The sequence below is a fragment of the Geotrypetes seraphini genome, chromosome 1, assembly GCF_902459505.1.
Source record: "Geotrypetes seraphini chromosome 1, aGeoSer1.1, whole genome shotgun sequence".
NCBI lineage: Eukaryota > Metazoa > Chordata > Amphibia > Gymnophiona > Dermophiidae > Geotrypetes > Geotrypetes seraphini.
In genome coordinates, this window is record NC_047084.1 from 513,536,438 (window position 1) to 513,562,875 (window position 26,438).

Sequence of the window (26,438 nt, forward strand, 5' to 3'; positions counted from 1 at the left end):
TAGGCACACAAGTTGCTTAGCACATAAATGCAAGGGGACATACAAGTACCTATGGATAGAGAATGGACATGGCATTGGTGGGGCTCCCGTTTACTTGCTTAATGTTACACACTGTGCATCTGCACCTGCTATTGACATGAGGTATATGGGTGTGCCTAATTGTAGGTACATAGCTGTTGATTTGCACCAGTATTCTATAACAGAATCTTAGCATCTAGACTTATATGGTCTGTGCCAAAAAATGACAAGGGCAGCTCAAGACTACTACTACTACTACTATTAATTATTTCTATAGCGCTACCAGATGCACGCAGCGCTGTTCAGAGTCATAAAGAGTAAGAAAATAGTCCCTACTCAAAAGAGCTTACAATGTAAACAGGCAAGACAGACAAACAGGATGTCATGGATAAAGTTAAGGGGAACGGTTAATCAGCTGGCTGGGCTGGAGGGCAGAGGGAAGTACATGACAATCAAGCCATGGTGACATCACTGATGAGGTTGGCTCTTATTGGTGGAATGAGGCATTATGACATCACAATCTCAGCTCTGCTTTCCAAAGACTGAAACTCTTCACATTGCTACTGTGAATTATTTCTATAGCGTTACCAGATGCACACAGAGTCATAAAGAAGAAAACAGTCCCTGCTCAAAAGAGCTTACAATCTAAACAGGCACGACAGACAAACAGGCTGTCATGGATACAGTTAAGGGGAACAGTTAATCAGCGGGCTGGGTTGGAGGGCAGAGGAGTAGGGTTAAGGATTGAAAGCTATATCAAAAAGGTGGGTATTCAGTCTGCTTTTAAACAAGGGAAGGGGGCTTGATGGACAAACTCGGGTAATTTATTCCAGGCATAGGGGGCAGTTAAGTATGCATATGTTGGGCAAATTGGATGAACCATGCACATCTGTTGTCATCTGCTATGTTACTATGTAGTAGTGCTGCCTGATTCTGGGAAAAAAAATTTTGATTCAGCCTAATAAATCGATTTTTTAATTCGATTCACTTTTCCTGCTCAATCGGGTATTCTTTCAAAAGTCCTGGTGGGTTTATTTTGTATAGACACAAAAAACCACTTCAAACGTCTTTTAACTTTCAATGGTGCTCAGATTCCAAGATGGAGGTTTAAAGTACTCAAAAGGGGCATACAGCCCGTGAGAAACTTTATATGGTATCAATCATTGCACCTAGTTATAAAAGATGTTTCAAAGTCCTTAATCAATAATGATTTGTAATATTTGAAAGTCCAAAAAGGTGAAAGCACTGATAATCCGAATTTTAAACTGTGTATATAGAAAGCTTTCAAAGTAAATCACTTAGCTGAAGCATAAAGAATGCGGTGAAACAGCTGGGTCCTGACGCGTTTCGCCACACAGGCTTCCTCAGAGAACCCGCTTGCAATTCCTTACTTTCAGACTGTAAGTGTTCAAATTTTCAATTCTGCAACACAAAGAAACCGAGGTGCAGAAAAATTATAAATTTTCAGAGGCTATGGGTATAACTACACCAAACAACTTTACCAAACTCTCAGCGCTGTCGACGGAATACCTGCTGTTGCTTCTGTACTCTTTTAATGTCCTATGACGTGAATGCTCAGCTGAGCACCCGGTTTTTTATGCACCAAGGAAGATGTCAATCAATCAGTGGAGGAACGCCCACCACTCGACTTCTTTATTCAAACCAGAGGGAGCTACTGTCTGCCAATAGTAAATCCAACTCTGCTCGTGTTTCCAAAGCCATGCTTGTGAATTACCACCTCTGATGTTACGGGCCACCTCTAACACCACAAACTTTAAATCCTGTAGCTGGTGCGGGATAGCCTGCCAATGTTGAACCAAGGGGGCATTACAATCGCCCCTTCTTATTTTGCTCAGATGTTCTATTATACGGGTCTTTATGCTTCTGGTGGTATGTCCTATATATAACAGGTTGCACGGACAGAAAATGAGATAAACAACTCCCTGGGTATCACAATCTGAAAAATGCTGGAGAACATGTTTCTTAGGTAGCGTGGGGTGCTGCATACAGGATGTTTCCAACGCATGTGTACACACAGTGCAATTCCCACATTTGAAATGACCTTTAGGCTCATGTATCATAATGTTGGTTGGAGAACTAACAAAATGTGAAGTAGATACAAAGTCCCGAACGTTTTTGCCCCTTGAAAAGGCAAAAAGGGGTTGCTGTTCCAAACACTGATGAGCCTGAAGAATATACCAGTGTGTTTTGATAATTTTTTTAATGTGAAATGCTTGGTAAGAATAAGGTAAAGTGCACACCAATCTGGGGTCATGTTGGTCAGATGATGGTTGTAACAAGTAATCTCGATGGGCATATAAAGCCCGTTTGTAAGCTTTTTTAATAATGTGATAAGGATATCCCCGTTCACTGAACCGATGCCACATATCTCCTGCCCGAAATTTGTATTCTGCTTGAGTGCTGCACAAACGCCTGAGTCTTAAAAATTGACCCACAGGTAAGTTATTTCTCAAATGGCGAGGGTGATAGCTTCCATAGTGCAACAACGTGTTTCTATCAGTGGGCTTACGGTGAATAGTTGTGGAAAAAGTGCCATCACACATGGTGATGTGGATATCCAAAAAAGCAATATGTGTAAATGACGTACTTGCGGTGAACTGTAAATGAGGATTACATGTATTCAACCAATTGTTGTACAGGATACAGATGCTTATGTTATTGAAGCCCGTAGGCAACTTAGTGATAGGCAATATTATACAGAATTGCCCAGTGATCCCACAGTCACCATATCTGATCTTATCCACCACATTCTATTACAGGCTTTAGAACAGGGTATTATCACAGACAGAGAGTACCGGTTTCTTCATCAAAATCATCCCACCATCCCTGTGATTTACTTTGTCCCCAAAATCCACAAACATCTTTCTAAACCTCCGGGACGCCCCATAGTGTCTGGCATTGGTTCTGTGTTGGAACCCTTGTCCGACTTTGTTGATTTTTATTTGAAACCTTTAGTGTCTGGTGCTAAGTCCTATGTTAAGGATACGACGTCCATGTTGATCTGGCTTCAGGAGCCACATCAAATTCCTTCAGGCTCTTTGATGGCCACATTAGATATCCAGGCTTTATACACCAACATTCCCCAAAGCAGTGCCATTGTAGTGGTGCGTAAATATTTGGACACCCTTCAATTATCACAAGCTAAAGTAGAGTTCTTAGTGTCTATAGCCAACATAGCGTTGCAATATAACTATTTCATGTTTGATACGAAGTTCTATCAGCAAATACAAGGCACTGCGATGGGGGCCACCATGGCTCCTTCCTTGGCATGTCTGTATGTAACAGATTTTGAGGACACCTTTATCTTTTCATCCATATATATGGCAGACATTTACACCTGGAAACGATACATTGATGATGTTTTTTTAATTTGGACTAACTCTCTGGACAATTTTCATCAGTTTCTACATTGGTTGAATACATGTAATCCTCATTTACAGTTCACCGCAAGTACGTCATTTACACATATTGCTTTTTTGGATATCCACATCACCATGTGTGATGGCACTTTTTCCACAACTATTCACCGTAAGCCCACTGATAGAAACACGTTGTTGCACTATGGAAGCTATCACCCTCGCCATTTGAGAAATAACTTACCTGTGGGTCAATTTTTAAGACTCAGGCGTTTGTGCAGCACTCAAGCAGAATACAAATTTCGGGCAGGAGATATGTGGCATCGGTTCAGTGAACGGGGATATCCTTATCACATTATTAAAAAAGCTTACAAACGGGCTTTATATGCCCATCGAGATTACTTGTTACAACCATCATCTGACCAACATGACCCCAGATTGGTGTGCACTTTACCTTATTCTTACCAAGCATTTCACATTAAAAAAATTATCAAAACACACTGGTATATTCTTCAGGCTCATCAGTGTTTGGAACAGCAACCCCTTTTTGCCTTTTCAAGGGGCAAAAACGTTCGGGACTTTGTATCTACTTCACATTTTGTTAGTTCTCCAACCAACATTATGATACATGAGCCTAAAGGTCATTTCAAATGTGGGAATTGCACTGTGTGTACACATGCGTTGGAAACATCCTGTATGCAGCACCCCACGCTACCTAAGAAACATGTTCTCCAGCATTTTTCAGATTGTGATACCCAGGGAGTTGTTTATCTCATTTTCTGTCCGTGCAACCTGTTATATATAGGACATACCACCAGAAGCATAAAGACCCGTATAATAGAACATCTGAGCAAAATAAGAAGGGGCGATTGTAATGCCCCCTTGGTTCAACATTGGCAGGCTATCCCGCACCAGCTACAGGATTTAAAGTTTGTGGTGTTAGAGGTGGCCCGCAACATCAGAGGTGGTAATTCACAAGCATGGCTTTGGAAACACGAGCAGAGTTGGATTTACTATTGGCAGACAGTAGCTCCCTCTGGTTTGAATAAAGAAGTCGAGTGGTGGGCGTTCCTCCACTGATTGATTGACATCTTCCTTGGTGCATAAAAAACCGGGTGCTCAGCTGAGCATTCACGTCATAGGACATTAAAAGAGTACAGAAGCAACAGCAGGTATTCCGTCGACAGCGCTGAGAGTTTGGTAAAGTTGTTTGGTGTAGTTATACCCATAGCCTCTGAAAATTTATAATTTTTCTGCACCTCGGTTTCTTTGTGTTGCAGAATTGAAAATTTGAACACTTACAGTCTGAAAGTAAGGAATTGCAAGCGGGTTCTCTGAGGAAGCCTGTGTGGCGAAACGCGTCAGGACCCAGCTGTTTCACCGCATTCTTTATGCTTCAGCTAAGTGATTTACTTTGAAAGCTTTCTATATACACAGTTTAAAATTCGGATTATCAGTGCTTTCACCTTTTTGGACTTTCAAATATTACAAATCATTATTGATTAAGGACTTTGAAACATCTTTTATAACTAGGTGCAATGATTGATACCATATAAAGTTTCTCACGGGCTGTATGCCCCTTTTGAGTACTTTAAACCTCCATCTTGGAATCTGAGCACCATTGAAAGTTAAAAGACGTTTGAAGTGGTTTTTTGTTCCTTTATGTGTCAATAGCTATATCCCTTCAGGAACAATTGTTTAGAAATATACCCAGTTGTTTACATTGGGTTTATTTTGTAGCCTGTTCACCCACCCCGACTGCCCTCTCCAACCCCACCCCGGTGCTGTGGTGTAAACAAAATAAACACAAAAGACTTTTCCTCTCTCTATTAGGTCCTAGCTCATGCTCACTGTCTAACACCAGTTCTTGCAGGAAACACATTTCAAATCTGACATATTGTAATCACAAAACAGAAAATAAAATTAATTTTCTACCTTTTGTTATCTGGTCATTTTATTATTCAAATCATGTTGGTCCCAGGCTCTGGTTTCTGTTTATCTTCTGTTAATTTGCTCACCAGGATGTCCTGCCCATTTGACGTTTCTTTTTTCTCCGAGATCACCTTCCATCTTCCATCTCTTTACCTTCCCTTCCACTGCCATACCCAACATTTCTTTCCCATTGTCTACCATCTCTCTCTCTCTCTTTCTGTCTCCCTGCCTTGTGCCCTGGGTCAAACCTCTCTATTCCCCTCCATGCAGCATCTGTCCCTTTCTCCCCTCCATTATAATGTGAAATATTTCTATTTCTCTCCCCATGCACCATCTTTCTTTGCCCTCCACCCTATGTCCAACATTTCTCCCTCTCTGTTCTCCATGCATGTCTCACTCCCCTCCACCATATGCAGGATTTCTCCCTCTCACCTCTTGCTACCTCTATGCTGCACTCCCTTCCTCCTTCCACCCCATGTCCAATAATTCTTCCTCTCTCCTCCCATGTGCAGCAGCTTCCCATTCTTCCCATTCCCCTGTGCATCACTTTCCACCCCCCCTCCCCCCCCCCCACACACACACACATACACCGTGAGATCTGGCATATCATTGGTTTCCTAAAGCAGCAGCAGCAGCAGCCAGTAGAGGCAGGCTCTGAACAGGCTGTGCACAGCCTGCCCACCAGGGCTTTCTTCTGCTGCATCATAAGTGATATCATCAGTGCTGCATCATAAGTGATATTATCAGTGATGCGGCAGAGAGAAGCCCCAGTGGGGAAGATCACAAGCAGCCTGTCCAGAGCCTGCCTCTGCTTATCATCCACAGCTGCTGCTGCTGCTGCTTTAGGTGGCCTTGGAGGTATGTCAGGCCTCACCAGGGGGGGAGGGTTGTTCACTGAATCAGTGTGTCCGATTTTAGGGGGAAACAAATCGATTCACCGAAGTGAAACTATGAATCAATTCAAATCGGGAATTGAGCAGCACTACTCTGTAGATATGATTTTAGAACTCACACTTATTAATAGAGTGAAGCAATGGATATTTATCATTTATTAAAATCTGCAATACTGCCTGGCTCTTCCAAGATCATGGTGGCTTACGAAAACATAAAATACATCATAGTAAGGAACTAACTCTATTTAAAATAGAACAGACCTAAATCATACACACACACATATATATCCTAATAAACTAAGCTCAACAGAATGGGATCCTTATCACGTCCTTAGGTGGGGTTCTTCCCACACGCTGAGGCCAATTTTACCACAGTCAAAAAATGGTCGATTTCCCATTTTCCCAATTAATGAGTATTGTAATAAAGTAAAAGTGAGGATGTTTTTGAACAATGAAAGAGAGCATAAAGTCCATAAAAAAACAGCTCATTTTTAAAAGCTAAATTTAAAATCCAATTAAGAGACATAAGGAGGGATAGGGTGTACTAGACTTCTGACAAGAAATTTGAGAGAGGAAAAATATTAGTTTACAATGGATTTAAAAGCAGATTTTCTCTGTCTGTGCTGCATTAGAAAATGAGATGTTTCTGACTGTCATTTGGCTAAACAGCAGCTTTGCAATAGAACTATGACCAATTCATAAATATTACTATTACCTATTACTTACACTGGCAAACACTCATTTTGATGCCTCTAATGCTAGACCTGTTTCTGGGTGTATTTGACCTGCAGATGTCAAAAATGGCACCAGTTTTCTTCTATCAACTCTAGTTTTTGAGATACAGAACATGTGCCATATGCCATTCTTCACTCTGCTTGCCCATTAAAGAAAATGATTAAGAAGTGGATCACGAACAGATCAGAGAAAGTTATCATGCCACTGTACCGGGCCATGGTAAGCCCTCACCTGGAGTACTGTGTCCAGTACTGGCCGCCGTACATGAAGAAGGACATGGTACTACTCGATAGGGTACAGAGAAGAGCAACTAAAATGGTTAAGGGGCTGGAGGTGTTGTTGTACAGCAAGAGATTAGAGAAACAGGGCCTCTTCTCCCTTGAAAAGAGGAGACTGAGAGGGGACATGATCGAAACATTCAAGATACTGAAGGGAATAGACTTAATAGATAAAGACAGGTTGTTCACCCTCTCCAAGGTAGGGAGAACGAGAGGGCACTCTCTAAAATTGAAAGGGGATAGATTCCGTAAGAAGGTAAGGAAGAAGTTTTTCACCCAGAGAGTGGTAGAAAACTGGAATGATCTTCTGGAGTCTGTCATAGGGGAAAACACCCTCCAGCGATTCAAGACAAAGTTAGACAAGTTCCTGCTGAACCAGAACTTACGCAGGAAGGGCTGATCTCAGTTAGGGCACTGGTCTTTGACCTGGGGGCTGCCGCAGGAGCGGACTGCTGGGCACGATGGACCACTGGTCTGACCCAGCAGCGACAATTCTTATGTTCTTAATATCTTTTAAGTGTGAAGGAAACATATTTAGAATTAAAAGAATAGTGTACAACGTGAAAATCTATTTATTCCATATCATAAGCACAAGTTTATGATAGAAACTTTCCAGTCATTTGACACACAAGAAGCTGCTTTTGTAAGACTTCCGAGAGTGGGATCTGCCAGGACAATCCCACATAAGATTCCAACAATAGTCTGCCATCATGTGTGCATCCCATCTTCCTTGGTATCTGGCTTACATTCTTTATATATCTTGGTGAAATCTTTCACCTTGCTCTTCACTTAAGTCACCAAGGTTCTCTGGAAAGCGATCTACGTGACTGTGCAGATAATGGATTTTAACACTCATGTTATAACCAAGCCTGTAGAAATGAAAGAGCATATCCTCTACTAATTGTCTGCCTTCTTGTTGCCAAGAAAGATTTTCACAACAAGAACAAATGAAGACCAGGCACATGATTCGATTTTATTCATTGATGCTATAAAATGTGGGTCTTTTATAAGTTGTCTGACCTGTGGACCATCAAAAATTCTTGCCTTCAGTTTTTCCATGGTAACATATGCACTATGAGGTTCATAATTGAAATGAAAATACATCTAAAAACCCACCTAAATTGGCACCGACGCCTACGTTATTTGAAGAACACCATTAGAAATAGCAAGGCTGAGGCACCTACCGACACCTAAATAAAAGGTGCCAGAATTGCGCCTACATAGGAGCTTTAGGCTGCCGAATGTCAAAGTAGGCATGGCCAATGTCAGAAGCATTAGGCATTAGGCAGCATTAGGCATTAGGCAGCCTAAAATGCCTACATAGGTGTGATTCACAAAAGGATAGGTGCCAGAAATGAAGGCCCAGAAAACCCTGGCCTACATTTCTGGTGCCTATCTTTGCTGGGGGATCCTAACAATAGTCCACAGCCTGCCATCAGCTGAGTGGCAGAAGAATCCCTGATCAGCTGAGCCAGTAGCACTCCCCAAAACCACAGTTTCGGCGAGTCCTGCAAGCTCAAGTGATTGGGAATTCTTCTGCCACAATTAGCTGAACCAGCAGGGAGATCTCCGATTCCTCTTTCTCTCCCTCCTTCCCACTCACCCGCTGACTAATCTCCCCCACTATCCCTCCAAGGAGATATCTTTCCCCTGATCCCAACATCCCCAAACACCCCCCTTGTACCTTTTTTGGAACATTGACAGGAGGAATGCCCACTCCCTCCTGATAGCAGGCCCACCTCATCAAAATGACGGGCCTACACCTTCCTGGTGTACCCTGGGATGCAATGGGAGGAGCCTAAGACTCTGATTGGCCCAGGCACTTAAGGCCTCATCCATGGGAGTGGTCTTATGCATCTAGGCTAATCAGGGCCTTAGGCTCCTTCCTGGTGCATCCCAGGCTTGTGCAGATGAAGACAGAGCTTGTAGGGATGAGGCAGGGGCAGGGACAGAACTCACGGGGATGGGACAGGGATGGAGCTAGATCCTGCAGGGAAGATCCTGAAGGGAAAGGGACAAATTTGTCCTTGTGTCATTTTCTAGCTGGCACCCAAAACAGTATCCCTATATTCAGCAGCAGCCACCATGTGGGTACTGCCACTGAATATCCAGATAATTTTGCCCATGGAAGCCAGCATTAAAAAGAATGCCAGCCATTGCTGGATGAATATTGGGGTGGGGTGGGTTGATATTTTCTCCAGCTGTGGAAATATTGTGGGGGTTGACTGAACCTAATCAGGTAAAGAAACAATTCAATTCTTTGGAACTATCCAGTAAGTGGCCATATCTTCAATAGCAGTCCTCAAATGTGGGGGACTTTGAATGAGCACATGCCTGTTCCACTTCACAGTACAGTACAGTATTTCAACAGCCAGGTGATTTATATATGTAGATGGTGTTAAAGTTAAGCTTCTACATAATGCCCACAGGTTAAATCACCCAACACCTCTCTGTCTCTGTCTCTGCTGAGCACTGGATGCCAGTTAGTGCTCATGTTAAATTTTAAATCCTCATAATCATCATGAAGAGCCATCTTCCAGATGTCCCTGATTATCTATCATCTGTATTGTCCCTTACACTCCCTCACACTCTACATTCCTTCCAGGTACCCTTCCACCACCTTTTCATATTTGATTAGACACTATCCAGTCCACAGCATTCTGCAACCTTGGTCACCACCTTTGTAACTCACTTGCAAATGATATCTGTGTTGAACCTTCTTTCAAGAAATCCATAGAGCTCCTCAAAACCTGGTTATATAAGTTATCATTCCTCTGATCTCTTTCCTAGTTTCCATCTCCACCCCTTCTTATTCCCTTTATCTTCTACCTCTTCCCCCTACTCTTAACTCTTATTTGTTTAATGATGATCACTGTAATTTTCCTTTCTTAGTCTAGTTTTTATCTTGATTGTAAACAGCTGCCTAGTGTCACTGTGTGTGTTTAGGCAATAAATAAATCTGTTGCATGGCATTTTATTTCTTTGAGACACGCTTTAAGAAAACTTGCAAATCTTGCTTTCATGTCTCAAGCTCATACTGTATTGAAGTGAAGCAGATATTGAAATTTGAACATTTCTTACGATCATCCATATGATTAATACTGAAGATGATTCATGAAACTAACCTTGCGATTGAGAAATGTAATGTTATGTATAATTTATTTATAATGAAAACAAAAACTGTGGATACAGTTGTTCTGAAGATAATTTATTAAACAATGACATATAAAACCATTAAAATTCAATTTAAAAAGTACAATGATAAAAAATACTGTGATAAAAATCCAACCGGACCCTACATGGTCCGTGTTTCCTCAAGGGTCCAATGGTTTGCAAACTCACATATAAAGAATTAGACAGAAACTGCTTTAGCATTTTTTATTTTTTTTTTGCTACTTCAGCTTGTCTGCGGTGTTCTTTTCTCACATGTTTAAAGACAATAGACTGTTTTCAGTCCAATTCTTTATATGTGAGGTTGCAAACCATTGGACCCCTGAGGAAGGCGTGTTCGCCGAAACACAGACCGTGTAGGGTCCGGTTGGATTTTTATCACAGTATTTTTTATCATTGTACTTTTTAAATTGAATTTTCATGGTTTTATATGTCAGCGTTTAATAAATTATCTCCAGAACATCTGTATCCACAGTTTTTGTTTTTGTTTTCATCTGTGGATTGTTTTCACTGTGGATCGTTTGGTCTCCCCATTTTTCTTAGTTGTGCTGCACTAATTTATTTATAATTTATTTATTTTTTAAATTTCTATACCATTTTATATCAAAACGGTTTACAAAATGGTTACATACATAAAATCTTAAAACACACTAAGGGCTCCTTTTACGAAGCCGCGTTAGTGGTTTAAAACGCATAATAGCGCACGCTAAACTGCCGGCCGCGCTAGCCGCTACCGCCTCCTCTTGAGCAGGCGGTAGTTTTTCAGCTAGTGCAGGGTTTAGCGCGTGATAAAAAGTCACGTGCAATAAAGCTGCTAACGCGGCTTCGTAAAAGACACAGAAGGATTCAGTTCTTACAACAGAAAGATCAACATACGCAGGTGAGGCTGGACTCATTTAGAGCACTGGTCTTTGACTTGGGGGCCGCTGCGTGAGCAGACTGCTGGGCACGATGGACCACTGGTTTGACCCAGCAGCGGCAATTCTTATGTTCTTATGCTAAATGCATCCACAAATAATTGTGTTTTTAGCAATTTTCTGAATTAACTCCTATCACTGCATTTCCGAATTTGCCCTACAAGGGTATTCCACAATTTTACTCCTGCACTTTGCATTGGGTTCAGCATATTTTGGATTAACATTTACTTTCAACATGGTCATGTCCCAGTCCAGGCTTTTGCACGGGAACACAGCGTCCTGTAAACCCGCCATGTTTTGTAAGTTTTGTAAGGTTCAGACTCTAGCTTTCAGTTGGATTGTGCTACATCCCTGATGCAGCAGTTGAGTGAAACTAGGATTATCCTTGTCAGGTTTACAGGATGCTGTGTTCCCATGCAAAAGCCTGGACTGGGACATGAACATGTTTGGTTGTTAGCATTTTGCCAGGAAACAGATAAGTCCTTTACTGCATTACCTGATTTCACAGCAACCATAGATTAATCTTGTGCTTCATTCAAAGGGTTTTTCCCTATTGGTACCCTTATTGGGATGTCACATTAGAAGGAGTGGAGTTTTTTTTAACCCATGAAGTCTAACTGAGGCTTTTTTCTCTACTTCTTTTTCTTTTTCCTTCCATTTATGTTTGGTTTGGTTCTGTGTTTTTCTCCTGGTGGATATTTAGCATCTGCCGGGAGCCCTTAGGTGCATATATTCTTAGGAGCAGGCCTAGGAGTGGTTTTGTATGATATTGTGACTATCATGCTCCCCCAATTTGATATAGTAATTGAAATCACCCATTACTATTGTATTGCTCCAAGGTGATAGCATGCCTAAATTCTATTAGTATTTCATCATCTCTCTGTTCATTCTGACTAGAGAATGACATGGTGACAAAATTCATCACCGTTCCCGTCCCTGCGGATAACCGCGGGAAACCATCTTCATGTCATTCTTTAAGGAGAGAGGGAAGAATCGGAGTATGAATGGCCACAACCACTGATCCACCAGCTTTGCTTTGAAGAATGCTGGTGTAGAAGGACCGAGGTTGAAATATACACTAGAAAATGACATGGGATTATTTCCCATGGTTATCCGCGGGGACGGGGACGGTGATGAATTTTGTCACCGTGTCATTCTCTAATTCTGACCAGGCAGAAAGGCACTATGCCCTAACTGCTATTCTTAGGGGAGGGTGTACTATTGTCCAAACATCATCCCCTAAAAGAAGCCTTGGATCCCTCATAGGTCATCTTAGACAAGATCTATGGAGGATTTGCATTGAACAATAGTTTAATATTATCTTTCTAGGTCACTTTTGTCTTTAGCTACCTACCTAGCCAAAGATGCTAGTGAGGAGGCATTACCAGCTGATACATTACATGAACTGTACCACTCAAGAGCAAGAAAATGTGTGGAGGTTATTCCAATGCTGGGTGGAATACAAATGTACCATCAACTTGTGCAATTGCACAGTATGTTAGGATTATTCAGGCATAATACTGGTACAGCTGTTGCTATAATTGCTGCCTCGTCAGCATTAGCTCATTGTTTCTTTTTATAGTTTGTGCCATATAAGAAAAAAAAAACTTACTTGCAACTCACCAAGACTCAGAAGTAGCTCATCAAACTCACTGTGTTAACATACATCTCAGCATTCTTGTCTACCATAGAAAGGTCTTTAACCTCCTTGTCAAAAAAATGTCTGTAAAGATTGAGCTAAAATAAATACCTCATTCTATAGTCTGGATTGGGACCTATGAGATGCTTTTTTTTCTCTGATGTTTTGAGTTAAGCTCACAATGTGCATAACTTATGTAGATAAAAATATCCGAAGGAAAGCAGTGGATTAAAATGTGCATGTATTACTTGTTCTTACACTTAGTCACCATCTGTTCACATGAGTATCAGATGGTATCATGGTGACTAAGTCTAGTATGGCCATAACTGCAATTAGACACAAGATTAGATAAAATGTTTATTCTGTTGAAGCATTCACTCCTGCAACATATTGTTTAACTTTCCAGTCATTACAGAAATAAGTTTTGATTTTCTAATAGATTTAATCCAGGTACAGAATAACGTACATTTTTGAAGATTCATTTATTGGACAGACTAGCAGGGTACTTTACAGCTGGCATGGGTTTTACAATGTGGTAGAAATTAGTTTGAACCCTCACTAATGGCTACTGATTGTTGAAACCAGCCAGCATGGTGTAAAACCCACACGAGCTACTTAATGCATGTAGGGATGAGTCACGGGCATGACATGGACAGAGGAGTACCATCTGTAAGAACTAGCATGCAGGTTGGTACTGTGCTGGTATTACTACTACTGGTGGTACCGGAGAACTGGAGAAGGACGGATGTGGCAAATATTGCTACTGTAGCATGGAATATTGCTACTCCTTGGGTTTTGGCCAGGTACTAATGACCTGGATTGGCCACCGTGAGAACAGGCTACTGGGCTTGATGGACCATTGGTCTGACCCAGTAAGGCTATTCTTATGTTCTCTCCACAAAAGTGGAAGTAAGGAAGAAGTAGGGAATTATAGGCCTGTAAGTCTGACTTCTGTAGTAAGCAAATTAATGAAAATGCTTTTAAAACAGAGAATGGTCAAGTTTCTAGAATCCTGTGGATTACAGGACTGGAGGCAACATGGTTTCACTAGAGGTAGGTCTTGTCAGACAAATCTGATCAATTTCTTTAACTGAGTGACCAGAGAATTGATTAGAGGATGTGCGGCAGATGTGAGTATTTAGATTTTAGGAACGCCTTTGACAGTGTTCCACACAGACGTCTAATAAATAAACTGAGTGCCCTTGGGATGGGTCCCAAAGTGAAGGGCTGGGTCACAAACTGGTTGAGTGGAAGGCGACAGAGGGTAATGATCAATGAAGATTACTCTGAGGAAAGTGACGTTACCAGTGGTGTGCCTCAAGGTTCTGTTCTTGGGCCTGTTTTTTTTTTTAACATTTTTATTGCTGAAAGGTTGTTGGGTAAGATTTGCCTCTTTGCAGATGATACCAAAATATGCAATAGAGTAGACCCGCCAGATGGTGTGAATAACATGAAGAAAGACCTGGCGAAGCTTGAAGAATGGTCTGAAATTTGGCAGCTAAAATTTAATGCTAAGAAATGCAAGGTCATGCATTTGGGCTGCAAAAACCAGAGGGAACGATACAGTTTAGGGGTGAAGAACTTATGTGCACAACGGAAGAGCGAGACTTGGGTGTGATTGTATGTGATGATCTTAAGGTGGCCAAACAGGTTGAAAAGGTGGCGGCGAAAGCTAGACGGATGCTAGGTTGCATAGGGAGAGGTATGGCCAGTAGGAAAAAGGCGATATCAATGCCTCTGTATAAGACTCTGGTGAGACCTCATTTAGAATATTGTGTACAATTCTGGAGGCCAAACCTTCAAAAAGATATAAAAAGGATGGAGTTGGTCCAGAGGCAGGCTACTAAAATGGTGTGTTATCTTCACAGGATGCTTTTGGAAAACAACTGTCCTCTTAAGGACAAAAATTAAATTAAAATTATTGCTTTTTACCCTAACCTATTGTATTTTCCCTTTTAGTTGCACTTTTCTTTTATGATTGTAGTTCTTCCCCATTTTCCTATTGTTTGAAGTAGGTCTATACGTCTTATCAGTGCTTTATTATGTCACTTAGATTTTATCCAGTATCCCCAGTTTTAATATGTTTTTATGTAAATTTTATATTGTACACCGCTTAGAAACCTGATTAAGTGGTTTAAAAAATCTTTTAATAAACTTGAAACTGTAAGGCGTATGGGGACAGACTTAAAGATCTCAATCTGTATACTTTGGAGGATAGGTGGGAAAGGGGAGAATGATAGAGTAATTTAAATACCTACGTAATATAAATGTACATGAGTCAAGTCTCTTTCATTTGAAAGGAAACTCTGCAATGAGAGGGCTTGGGATGAAGTTAAGAGGTGATAGGCTCCGGAGTAATCTGAGGAAATACTTTTTTTCTGGAAAGGGTGGTAAATGCGTGGAACAGTCTCCTGGAAGAGGTAGTGGAAACAGAGACTGTGTCTGAATTCAAGAGGGCATGGGATAGGCACGTGGGATTTCTCAGAGAGAGAAAGAGATAATTGTTACTGTGGATGGGCAGACTAGATGGGTCATTTGGCCTTTATCTGCCGTCATGTTTCTGTTTCTATGTTACTACCACTATTTATTATTTCTATAGCGCTGAAAGGAGTACGCAGCGCTGTACATTTTAACATACAATATACTGTCCCTACTCAGAAGAGCTTACAATCTAATTTAGACAGGACATTTCAGGCTTGGAGAGATTACCCTTGGAAAGGTGTAGGGCATAGGTATCTGACAGCAGTGAGTGGGAATTAAGAGTTGAAAGCAGTTTCAAAAAAGTAGGCCTTTAGCTTGGCTGATAGTGAAGCTACATCTCAAAAGGTGGCAAAGTACAGTTACAGTATTGGCAATCCATTGGGAAAAAAAATTATGCCCCCCCCCATCCAATTCCCCATCAAGACAACCCCACTAGCAAAGCCCCCCTTTTGTGAATCCCCCTAAACCAAACCATTCAATCTGATCTCCCCAGCCATTCCCTCCCCTACTCATCAGTACCCTTCCCCCAGACAGTGCCTGCCCCCATAATCAAGCCCCTCTCTAGCCTTGCTCTCCACCAGAGTAGTACCCATGACACATGTCCTCATCAAGACCAAGACCTACCAAGTTGTACCCCAGAAGGTGAATCCCTCAACATCATACCCTGATCTTTCCAAATCTTCTCCCCGCTCCCCCACCAAGTCCACTATGCTGATGATCCTTAGAAGTAGTGTCATGGAAAGGGGTCTTCCTTCCATAGAAGGGCATTCATTCTTTATATTCAGGCTCAGGTTTAGATGTACAGTAAGGAGCAAAAGTTTGTGAATGCCACTATTCTATGCAAATTTCAGTACAAGAAACACTCAGAGGTACAAACAAAAAAATCCAAGAAACATTTTTTTATATTATATTTTTTTATTTTGTATATTGTATCTGTAAGGTGTGGTTTATACAACAATAACCTTACTGTGTTGGGCACAAGTATTAAACTCCTGAAGCAGGCTTTATAGTTGAAACACGATTAGTGTTGAGTCAGACCCATGTTTTTGCAATAAAGTTTGGATGTGAGCACCTTTGGTTGTTTGTGTCATCCGTCTATCTCCACTGTGATGTGCTTCATTTTCTCCTTTGGTGCCATGTTTTTTTGGAGGTTTTTTCGGGGGGGGGGGGGGGAGGTTAATGCTGTCTGCCCTAGAGAGAATTAGACCTGGATATTCAATGTTGGGCCAAGTTCGGTCACCAACATTGAATATTCAGGGCCATGCCAGTATCTGCTGGCCACTGAAACATAGGCAATTTTTGACTGATATTCAGCTAGGACCCACATAAGACACTTATGTGGGTCTCAGCTAAATACAGGCCCACCTTAATACCTCTGGTGGTCTAGAAGGTCCTTCAGAGAGAACCGATGCCCATTCACTCCTATTGTATGCTGTCCTAACTTTAGCCACTTAACTGGTTAGTGGTTTTAATATGCCTCTAACCGGTTAAGTACCAACTCTGTCCCAGCTCCACCCAAGCCCTACAAATGGACTGCCCTGGCACTAACCAGACAGCACAGGGGCAATTAGGTGCTGCTGAATATCATCAGATAGGCAGACACAAGTAATTTCACTGGGCAGGAGGCTCTGCCACCCACTTAAATCACTTTGACTATCAAACAGTATGTTTCTGTCCTATAATTTGGCATTCTTTTCTTGTTATTATTATTGTAATTTTGTGAACCACTTTGACACATTTGCAAATTGCAGTATATTCAAATGTAAATAAAGAAACAAACATAAAACATAAGATATCAAAGGAGTTCATTTTGGGCCCCTTTTAAAACGGCCACGGTAGAGATTCTCCAGCGGCAAATGCACCAAAACCCATAGCAATTGAATGAGCTTTGGTGCATTTGACACAGGGGAATCACTACCGCAGCTTTGCAAACAGAGCCCTTTGTATCTTCTTTCTCTGATGAACTTTTAAGGATATGTGTCAGGTTCAAACTCTAACAATTTACCTTGATTCAAGGCTTCCACCAGTATTTCACTTGGTTTAACTAATAAGATTCCCTCTTGGACTTGGATCTTTCTGTTCAAACTATCCAAAGTAGTGTCCACACTGTTCAAACAGCTTGAAACGAATCTCAAAGAAATTATAGCAGTCCAGATGGTGCCCAGTTTAATAATTAAAGGAGCCATTGGTCCAGTTACAGAAGTAACAACCAATAGAGTGCTCATACTTTTCTCTCAATCTCCAGCAGTTCATTGATACTCTAGCCCAGTGGTTCCCAATCCTGTCCTGGAGGACCACCAGCCAGTCGGAGTTTTGAGATAGCCCTAATGAACATGGATGAGAGAGATTTACATACAATGGAGGTGATAGGCATGCAAATCTGCTCCATGGCTGATGGTCCTCCAGGACAGGGTTACGAACCACTGCTCTAGCCCACAATTCCCCATAGGTGATGCTAACTCTGCACCAAATTCACACCCAGCTAACATTTCTCCTCTGGGTAACTCCAATAATTCTCATACCACTATCTGTCCTCCTGCAGCAAACTCAGCCCTTAAGGACTCTAAACCAGCCAATGTAATGAGCAAATTAATACCCCTCTATACTTAGATTACTGACAGTTGAAATTCTCCTCTCTCCCCCCCTACCAACATTCACTTTCTCTTACCAATACACTTGCACCCTCATCCACACACTTACTTATGTCCCACCTCCTCATCCAAGGTCTGTTACTACCAACCTCAACTTTCCCACCTCTTCAGGTATAGCTGCAGCAGGGTGATACAATAACATATTTTCAAACCTTTTTATGTCTTCATATATTCTTATCATCCTATATGTTTCTTTTTGGCTAAACTATAGATAGGCAAAGCAGCATATATGCAAGTATATTGAAAGATCTAATCTAAACTTGCGGTTTATATACCAGAACATCCTCTAAACAATAGATCTTAGGGAAGTTCTGATGGCTCCACTGGCTAACCTTTTCAATGCTTCTCTAGAGTTGGGAGGCATCTTGGAGGATTGGAGAAGGGTAGATGTGGTCCCTCTACACAAAAGTAAAGTAAAGAGTTTTGGAACTACAGGCCTGTAAATCTGACTTCTGGGGTAAGTAAATTAATGGAATCAGTTTTAAAACAGAATAGTAAAGTTTTTGAAAAGCAAAAGATTAATTTCTTTGACTGAGTGATTAGAAAATTGGATCAAGAGAGAGCTCTAGATGTATTTAGATTTTAGCAAAGCCTTTGATATGGTTCCACATAAGCAACTAATAAATAAGCATAGTACCCTCAGTATGGACCCTAAAATAACTAACAGCGTTAGGAACTGTTTTGAGTGGAAAGTGACAGAAGGTAGTGATTAATGAAGCTCACTTTGAGGAAAAAGATGTTACCAGTGGTGTGCCGCAGGGTTTGGTTTTTAGGCCAGTTCTTTTTAACATTTTCTTAAGCAATATTCCTGAAGAGCTATATGGTAAGATTTATCTCTTTGCAGATGATACCAAAACCTGCAATAGGGTAAACACCCTATTGCAGACCAATGGCCCATCTAGCCCAGTAGTCCACCTTCATGGTGGCCAATCCAGGTCACTAGTATCTGGCAAAAACTCAAATAATAGCAACATTCCATGCTACCAATCCAGGGCGAGCAGTGGCTTCCCCCATGTCTGTCTCAATAATAGACTATGAACTTTTCCTCCAGGAAATTGTCCAAACCTTTCTTAAAACCAGCTACATTAACCGCTCTTACCACAATCTCTGTCAATGCGTTCCAGAGCTTTACTATTCTCCAAGTGAAAAAATATTTCCTCTTGTTGGTTTTAAAAGTATTTCCATGTAACTTCTTTGAGTGTCCCCTCGTCTTTGGAATTTTTGGAGTAAAATATTGATCTATTTGTACTCATTCTATATGACTCAGGATTTTGTAAACTTCAATCATATCTCCCCTCAGCCATCATTTTTTCCAAGCTGAAGAGCCCTAACCTCTTTAGTCTTTCCTCATACAAGAGGAGTTTCATCCACTTTATTAACTTGGTCATTCTTTGAACTATTCTAGTTCCACTATATCTTTATTAAGATAAGACAACCAGAAGTAAATGCACTACTCAAGGTGAAGTCGCACCATGTAGCAATACAGAGGCATTATAACATTCTTGGTCTTGTTAATCCTTTTTGTTAAATAATTCCCAGCATCCTTTTGCTATTTTGGCCACAGTCACACAGAAGTCAGAAGGTTTCAGCATATTGTCTACAATGACACCCAGATCTTTTTCTTGCGCACTGACCCCCAAGGTGGACCCTAGCATCTGGTAACTATGATTTGAGTTAATCTTCCCAATATGCATCACTTTGCATTTGTCCACATTAAATTCATCTGCCATGTGGATGCCCAGTCTTCCAATTTCCTAAGGCCTGCCTGCAATATTTCACAACCTGCATGAGTTTTAACAATGTTGAACAGTTTAGTGACATCTACAAATTTAATCACCTATCTTATCGTTCCAATTTCCAGATCATTTATAAATAAGTTAAATAGCATTGGTCCCAGTACAGATCCCTGTGATACTCCACTATTTACCCTCCTCCATTGAGAAAAATGGCCATATAACCCTACCCTCTGTTTTCTATCCAATAACCAATTCCTAATCTGCCTCTCATGAAGAATTTGTCAAAAGCTCTCTGAAAATCTAGATACACTACATCTACCAGCTCATCTTTATCCACATGTTTATTGACACCTTCAAAGAAATTAAGCAAATTGGTGAGGCAAGATCTACCTTGGCTGAACCCATGATGACTCTGTCCCATTAAATTGTTTGTCTAAGTGTTCCACAATTTTATTTTTTATAATTGTTTCCACTATTTTACCCGTCACTGAAGTCAAGCTTACCAGTCTGTAATTTCCCAGATCTCCATGGTACCCTTTTTAAAAATCAGCATAACATTGGCTACCATCAGATCTTCAGGTACTACAGACACACCTAGCAAAGCTTGAAGAATGGTCCAGAATTTGGCAGCTAAGATTTGATTCTAAAACTGCAAGCATATGGGGGGTGAAGAACTTTTGTGCATGAAAAAGAAAGACATTGTAACCAAACAGGTAGAAAAGATGATGGCAAAAGCTATGGAATATCCATGGCCATCCTCCTCTCCTACAAACAAAACTCATCACAGCACAGGACTGTATAATACAAACTATGATGTTCCCTTTTCTTCCCCACTCCTGCCCTTCCCCCTCCTTATGAGAATGTTACAGAAAGAGCTGTGGCAGCAAAGCACTAGTATAAACAAATACATAGCTGTAGGCAACCAATGAGAATGCAGAGGAAGCAAAGAGAACTACTAAGGCTCCAAAGGTTTCAATAGGCAGCCAATAGGAATGCAGAGGAAGAAAAGAGCCCTATCAGTGACCCCTCAGTTTTCAAAACTTTACACTATTTGAGAAAAGTGTGTGCTGATGAAAATAATGAGTATATGCATGCACAATTATTTTTTAAATTAAACTTTTCCATTGATGATGGATGCGCATTAAAGATTGCTAATACATAGAATTGTTTCTAATGACTGTGCATCCCTACTTTAAAATTTCTGTAACAAGGAGTAACACACCTCCAACCTCATTGCTGTTTATGCTGCTGTTGCTTTCATCGACATTTCATGTCCAAGGCTTTCATACAGAACAGTGGCATTTGATTTGTACTTTAACAGACTCCTTTATTACTGAGGTGTTTTTCTACCGCTATTATACAGGCTAAAATAAAAAATCATACTATTGCAATTATCCATTTTGCTAAAAATCTATTGATTTATTTTCAACATAAAGCAACTGCATACCTGTCATGCTGTGACAGCATTTAGACACTTGATTGCATTTTCGCCAGAGTTTTAGACTTTTCCATAGCTCACTGATTTAGTTTTCACCATTGATTGTTTCATTTTATTTTTGTCCTACTTTAGACAGCTTTAAATTGTCATTCTTTAGGAATGAATAAATTTCTTACATTTGGCAAAAAGATGACTGTTTTCCTATGTTCAGCTTCTATAAAAATTTTGAGTTTCCTAGAGACAGATGTACTAAAGCAGTGTATCGCAGCAGACTCCAGGTGTGCCCCGATGAGGCGCCGGTAAGGAGGCGATGCGCCAGTCAGAGCCGGATTTTCCTATAGGCTAACTAGGCTTCAGCCTAGGGCCTCAAGATCCGTGTCACATTTTCTATAAAGGTTAGTACCAATAACAACATGTTTCATTTAACATATTGATATATATCAGAGCAATGATGTATTTTATTATCTCTCATGTAATTTACAAATTTAAAAATGGGAGGTGAAAGGGCCTCATAAGTGGAATAGCCTAGGGCCTCTTTTCATCTAAATCCGGCCCTGGCGCCAGTATGGGCTGACTGCTTATAGGACATGCCTCTTGTGGCGAGAGGCATGTCCTGTAGGCAGTCAGCCAGCACCGACCAACTCTCCTCCTCGCCGGCATCTCTCCTCTTCTCCCCGCACCTCTCCTCCTCCAGGATCCCCCACCGAACTTATGGGTTCAGAATCGCAGCCAGATGGGACTCTGTGCCGATATGATGATGTCACGCATGCACGTGACATCATCGCGGTAGCATCCGCGCACTTCCGGATGCCTGGCGGCCAGGACACTGGGTTTAGTGTGACTTCTAGCCAAAAGGTTTGTGGGACACTCTACTAAAGTATGCAAATTTTTTTTCACAAAATAGACTTTCATGTGTTAAACCAATTTCAAAAGACTTCAGTTGTGTCCAATAACAGACAACAATCACAAATGAACAAGTTCTATGAAATAACTCCATTTCTATCAGTATTCGTGGTACTGTACTACACAGATTCATGCACCAACTGCTTGAAAGAGACTAAGAGAAACTTTAGACCCAGGTCTAACCTTCACAATATGCAAACAGTATGCATAAGCAATCATTGTCTCATTTATTTTCTGATATCTTCAATACTTTCTAGTTCTTTGCAACACTGTTAACTTTTCTAACAATGGTTTTCCACATTTGATGGGGGGAGTGTAAGGCTTAAAAGTCCTTTTATTTACCCCAGCAAAAAAGTGCTTACTGTGGGGGTGCGCTCAGGCATCCCATGATAATTTTTGCATATGTGCGTGTTTCCCACATGCTAAAATATAAGCTTTATTTTTTTAGTGCTGGGGTAAGTTAGGGGCAGGGAGTAGACATGTTCTGTGCTAATTTATTAGCACAGCTGCATTGCTGCATATTAACCAATTAGCGCATAGTTAGGTTGTGAGCACTTACCACCTACAAAATAGGTATAATTAAGGACTCGTGTGCTATGACCACGTGCTAATGGGAAAATTAGTGCATGGCCATTAATGCTAGAAATTTTTTTAAAAATCAGCCATTTTACCCCATGCGAAAAAAATGGCCTTAGCATGTGAGAACGACACACATAAGTATGTACTAAGGCCAGTTTATACCACAGTTTAGTAAAAGGACCCCATAGTTGAAATGAGAATTTCCAGAAGAAGCAAACATGAGTTAGTACAGAATCAGTCAGACAATTGGCAAAGGATGTTCAGTCGCCTTCTAGCTGTAATTTTATGCATGTTAAAAATTGATCTGATATGAGAAAATACCTACAATTTTAGAAACATACTTTAAAAAATATAATCATTCTCATGCTTCATGTCACAATTAAACCCCCCCCTTTTTTTTCACAAAACCGCAAAACAGGTTTTTAGCGCCGGCCAGTGCGCTGAATACTCTGTGCTGCTCCGATGCTTATAGGAACTCTATGACCATCGGAGCAGCACAGAGCATTCAGCATGCCGGCCAGCGCTAAAAACCTCTTGCGCGGTTTTGTAAAAAGGGGTGGGATGGGGGTAAATGTTGGATCTGAAATAATAATGGTCATGTATTTCTGCTCATAATAGCTACAATTTCTATTTACAGAGTCAAAACAAAAAAAAGGTTTTATTTTTCTTCCTATTAATTCAATGAAAACACGTGAGACTAAGAAAGAAAAAAAAAAAAGATTAAGATTTACAATTAGAATTACTAACATGCACTACCTCATTACCATGTGCTATTGTCATTAACACACATTATTAGTGACTATGTTGCATTGTATACAATGGAACCTGTGGAGAATAATGCATGTTAATGGAATTAGTATACACTAACATAGTAGGGCACATTAGCAAGCCTAGCTGTTATTGGCTAGACTAAAATAATACATACTGTATAATGTTGAAGTTTTGCAGCAAAAGGTATTAATTTTCTTCTGTACACAGAGTTCACAGTTTAACATGGCAGCTACTATCAACAAACTCTCGCCTCTCCTCTTTAACTCGAGCAGTGGTGACCTCCAGGTGCAGTCTGTGGCCATTTTACACTGACCACTTTAAAGACAATGCAGACATTTGAACAAGCCAAAATCTGTGTCCTCTATTGCAGCCTTTGCAAATGACTCAGAGATATGGGTCAAATTAGCAAGGGATGCAGAGGGCAAGAGAGAGGGCTGATAGAGGGGCACTACTCCCTCTCAGCTGAGCGGGAGTCCTCCAACTGCATTGCTGCCAGTAGGGGGCCATGTCTCAATATTGTGTTTTCAATCACTACGGACAGGCAGGTTCCCAGGAGTCCTTGCCTGCCTCTCACTATTGACAGTACTGTAGGTTCAGGACTGCTGTCCAGCTAAGTGTGAACAATGTCTGCCAGTATCTTTTGTCGCCTAGAAATTCATTGATTAAGCAATTATATCAAATTTTAATAAAACTTGAAACTTAATAAACTTGTCAACACAGAGGCCCTCTTTTACTAAGTCATGGTAGAGGTTTCTACCGCAGGCCGGGGCACTGAATGCTCCGATGCTACTTCGATGTTCATAGGAATTCTATGAGCATCGGTAGCGCTCCAGGCTGCAGTAAAAACCTCTACCGTGAGTTAGTAAAAAGGGGGGGAGGAAAGAATGCCCTGGGTCAAGCATCATCCCATACAGAAGGATCTGTTACACTTTGCCCCTATCCAGTTCCCTTTCCATATTTAGATTCTGATTCTCTAAAGCTTTTCTATGATTACATGAAAACAGGTTAGTAAATCAGACCCTAAATTTGTGATTGCATTAATATGCTGTAACACTATGGGCTCCTTTTACGAAGGCGCGTTAGGGCCTTAACACGCGGAATAGCGCATGCTAAAATGCCGCACGTGCTAGCCTCTACCACCTCCTCTTGAGCAGGCGGTAGTTTTTCAGCTAGTGCGCGCTAATCCGGTGCATGCGTTAAAAACGCTAGCGCACCTTCGTAAAAGGAGCCCTATGTTAGGGGCATTTGTGGGACCATATAATAGAACTCTAATGTATGTTAGGCATAATATAACTTAGTAGATAAACCCTTTAATTGTATTTACCAATTTTACTTTAAATTGTTGCTATATATCCTTAGACATTGCCAGTCAACATTACATATTCATTTAAATATTTTTTAAAATGATGATCATCCTGTTCCTATTCTTAATCCTGCTGCAGTACTTTAAAAGTCTCAAGTTACGTACGTATTTTATTATTTTGCTTGTTTGTTAAATATTTATATGTGGTATGGGGCTCATTTTCAGAAAATAAAGATATCCAGAATAATGGCATAAACCGGCACTTGCCCCCTCTTTTACAAAGGTGCGCTAAGCTTTTTAGCGCGCACTAAACGCTAACGCGTTGCAACCAGTCAGGCTCTGGGTCTGCCATGGTCCCTGTTAAAGCTGGGAGAAAGGGTGGCAAGAAGCCCAAAAAGGGGATTTCCAAGGCCAGCTCCCAGTACCAGTCTGACCAGCTGGATGATGCCACAACCCAGAATGGGGGGGATGGGGAAACCCTACACAGTCACTATCCTACACACAGCAGATTTTAAGCCTATTCCTGGGATTAGGGAGCAAGGCTATGGCCCTAGTGTCCACCGGGGGAGCCAGCGAGAGACCCAGGGGAGATCCAGCTCAGCCAGGGTAGGGCGTGTCTCCCTACATGAAAAGCCTGTGGATTTAACTGGGCTGTTAGAGAGGTTAGGGAGAAAGCACAGGTCTCTCCCTAAGGAAGAGGTTGCAGGCTCAAGTGACGGTAATGCCTTAGACCTGGGTCCACTCCGGAGTTTGCAGCATCAGGCCCAGAGGAGCCAATGGAGCTTCAGGGAGAGCTGGCTTCAGATTAATTGTTTGTAACACCTGATGTGGATTTGGTTGGCATTTGCAAGTTTTGTTTGGCGAACTGTGAGTTTTTGGATTTTTTTTTTCTTATTGGGATATTTGAGTGAAACTGCTGATTTTGCTGAGGATATTTTTGTTTTCCCTTTGTGCATTTACTGAACAGAAACTGTGGGTTTTTGATTGCTGTTTTTTGTTCTCAGCCCAGGCTTGTAGGAAGCTGAGAGTGAGTGCCTTTGGTGGGAGAAGTTTGCCACTATCTGGGAGGGAATTTTGAAAGCTGTTTTTATGCTTTACAGAATGCAAACTTGAGGTAATTCTCCTGGCCCAAGCAGTGCTGTGTTAGCTGGAGGCTTTTATGTTTGGGCTGTTTGAATGCTTGGACTGTTACAGCTAAGGAGCTGGACTTAACTGAGACCTGCATTGTGCAGGCTGAGGAAAAAACTTTGGAAAAGAGACTAATTGAGTGATAAGATACAGTTTTGGAGTAGAGTGAACTGTGTAGGGAAATCCTGAGCACTGCACAGGATTTTCACCTGAAGTTTTTTTTTTGTTGGAAATTACATTTCGTTTTGCTTGGCACATTCTGACTATTAAATCTGCTTTGTGAACTGTTACATCTGGAATTTTATGGTTTGGTTTTTTTGTTATATAGTATTCCAGTCCCTGCAGGGATGACTCCATTCTGAGTCACACGCCCGGATCGATTTTGGCTGTAGCTACTAGGGGCACTGTTGAGACCTGCTTCAAGGCTTTAGTGGTGGCTACAGTGTGCATGTTATCCTATGGATGTGTTAGCGGTTAGTGTACACGTT

General features: G+C 41.2%; 1 protein-coding gene and 1 long non-coding RNA gene across 2 annotated transcripts in view; one reads left to right on the forward strand and one right to left on the reverse strand.

Annotated features, from left to right (window-relative positions):
• SHC3 (SHC adaptor protein 3) overlaps nt 1-26,438 on the reverse strand; it is a 181,574-nt gene that overhangs the window by 124,964 nt on the left and 30,172 nt on the right. The window lies entirely within an intron of this gene.
• Nucleotides 25,505-26,438, forward strand: part of LOC117352336 — a 75,917-nt gene continuing 74,983 nt past the window's right edge. The window contains exon 1 of the long non-coding RNA XR_004537664.1: nt 25,505-25,689. This is a non-coding gene — a long non-coding RNA (uncharacterized LOC117352336). The remainder of the gene's footprint in view (nt 25,690-26,438) is intronic.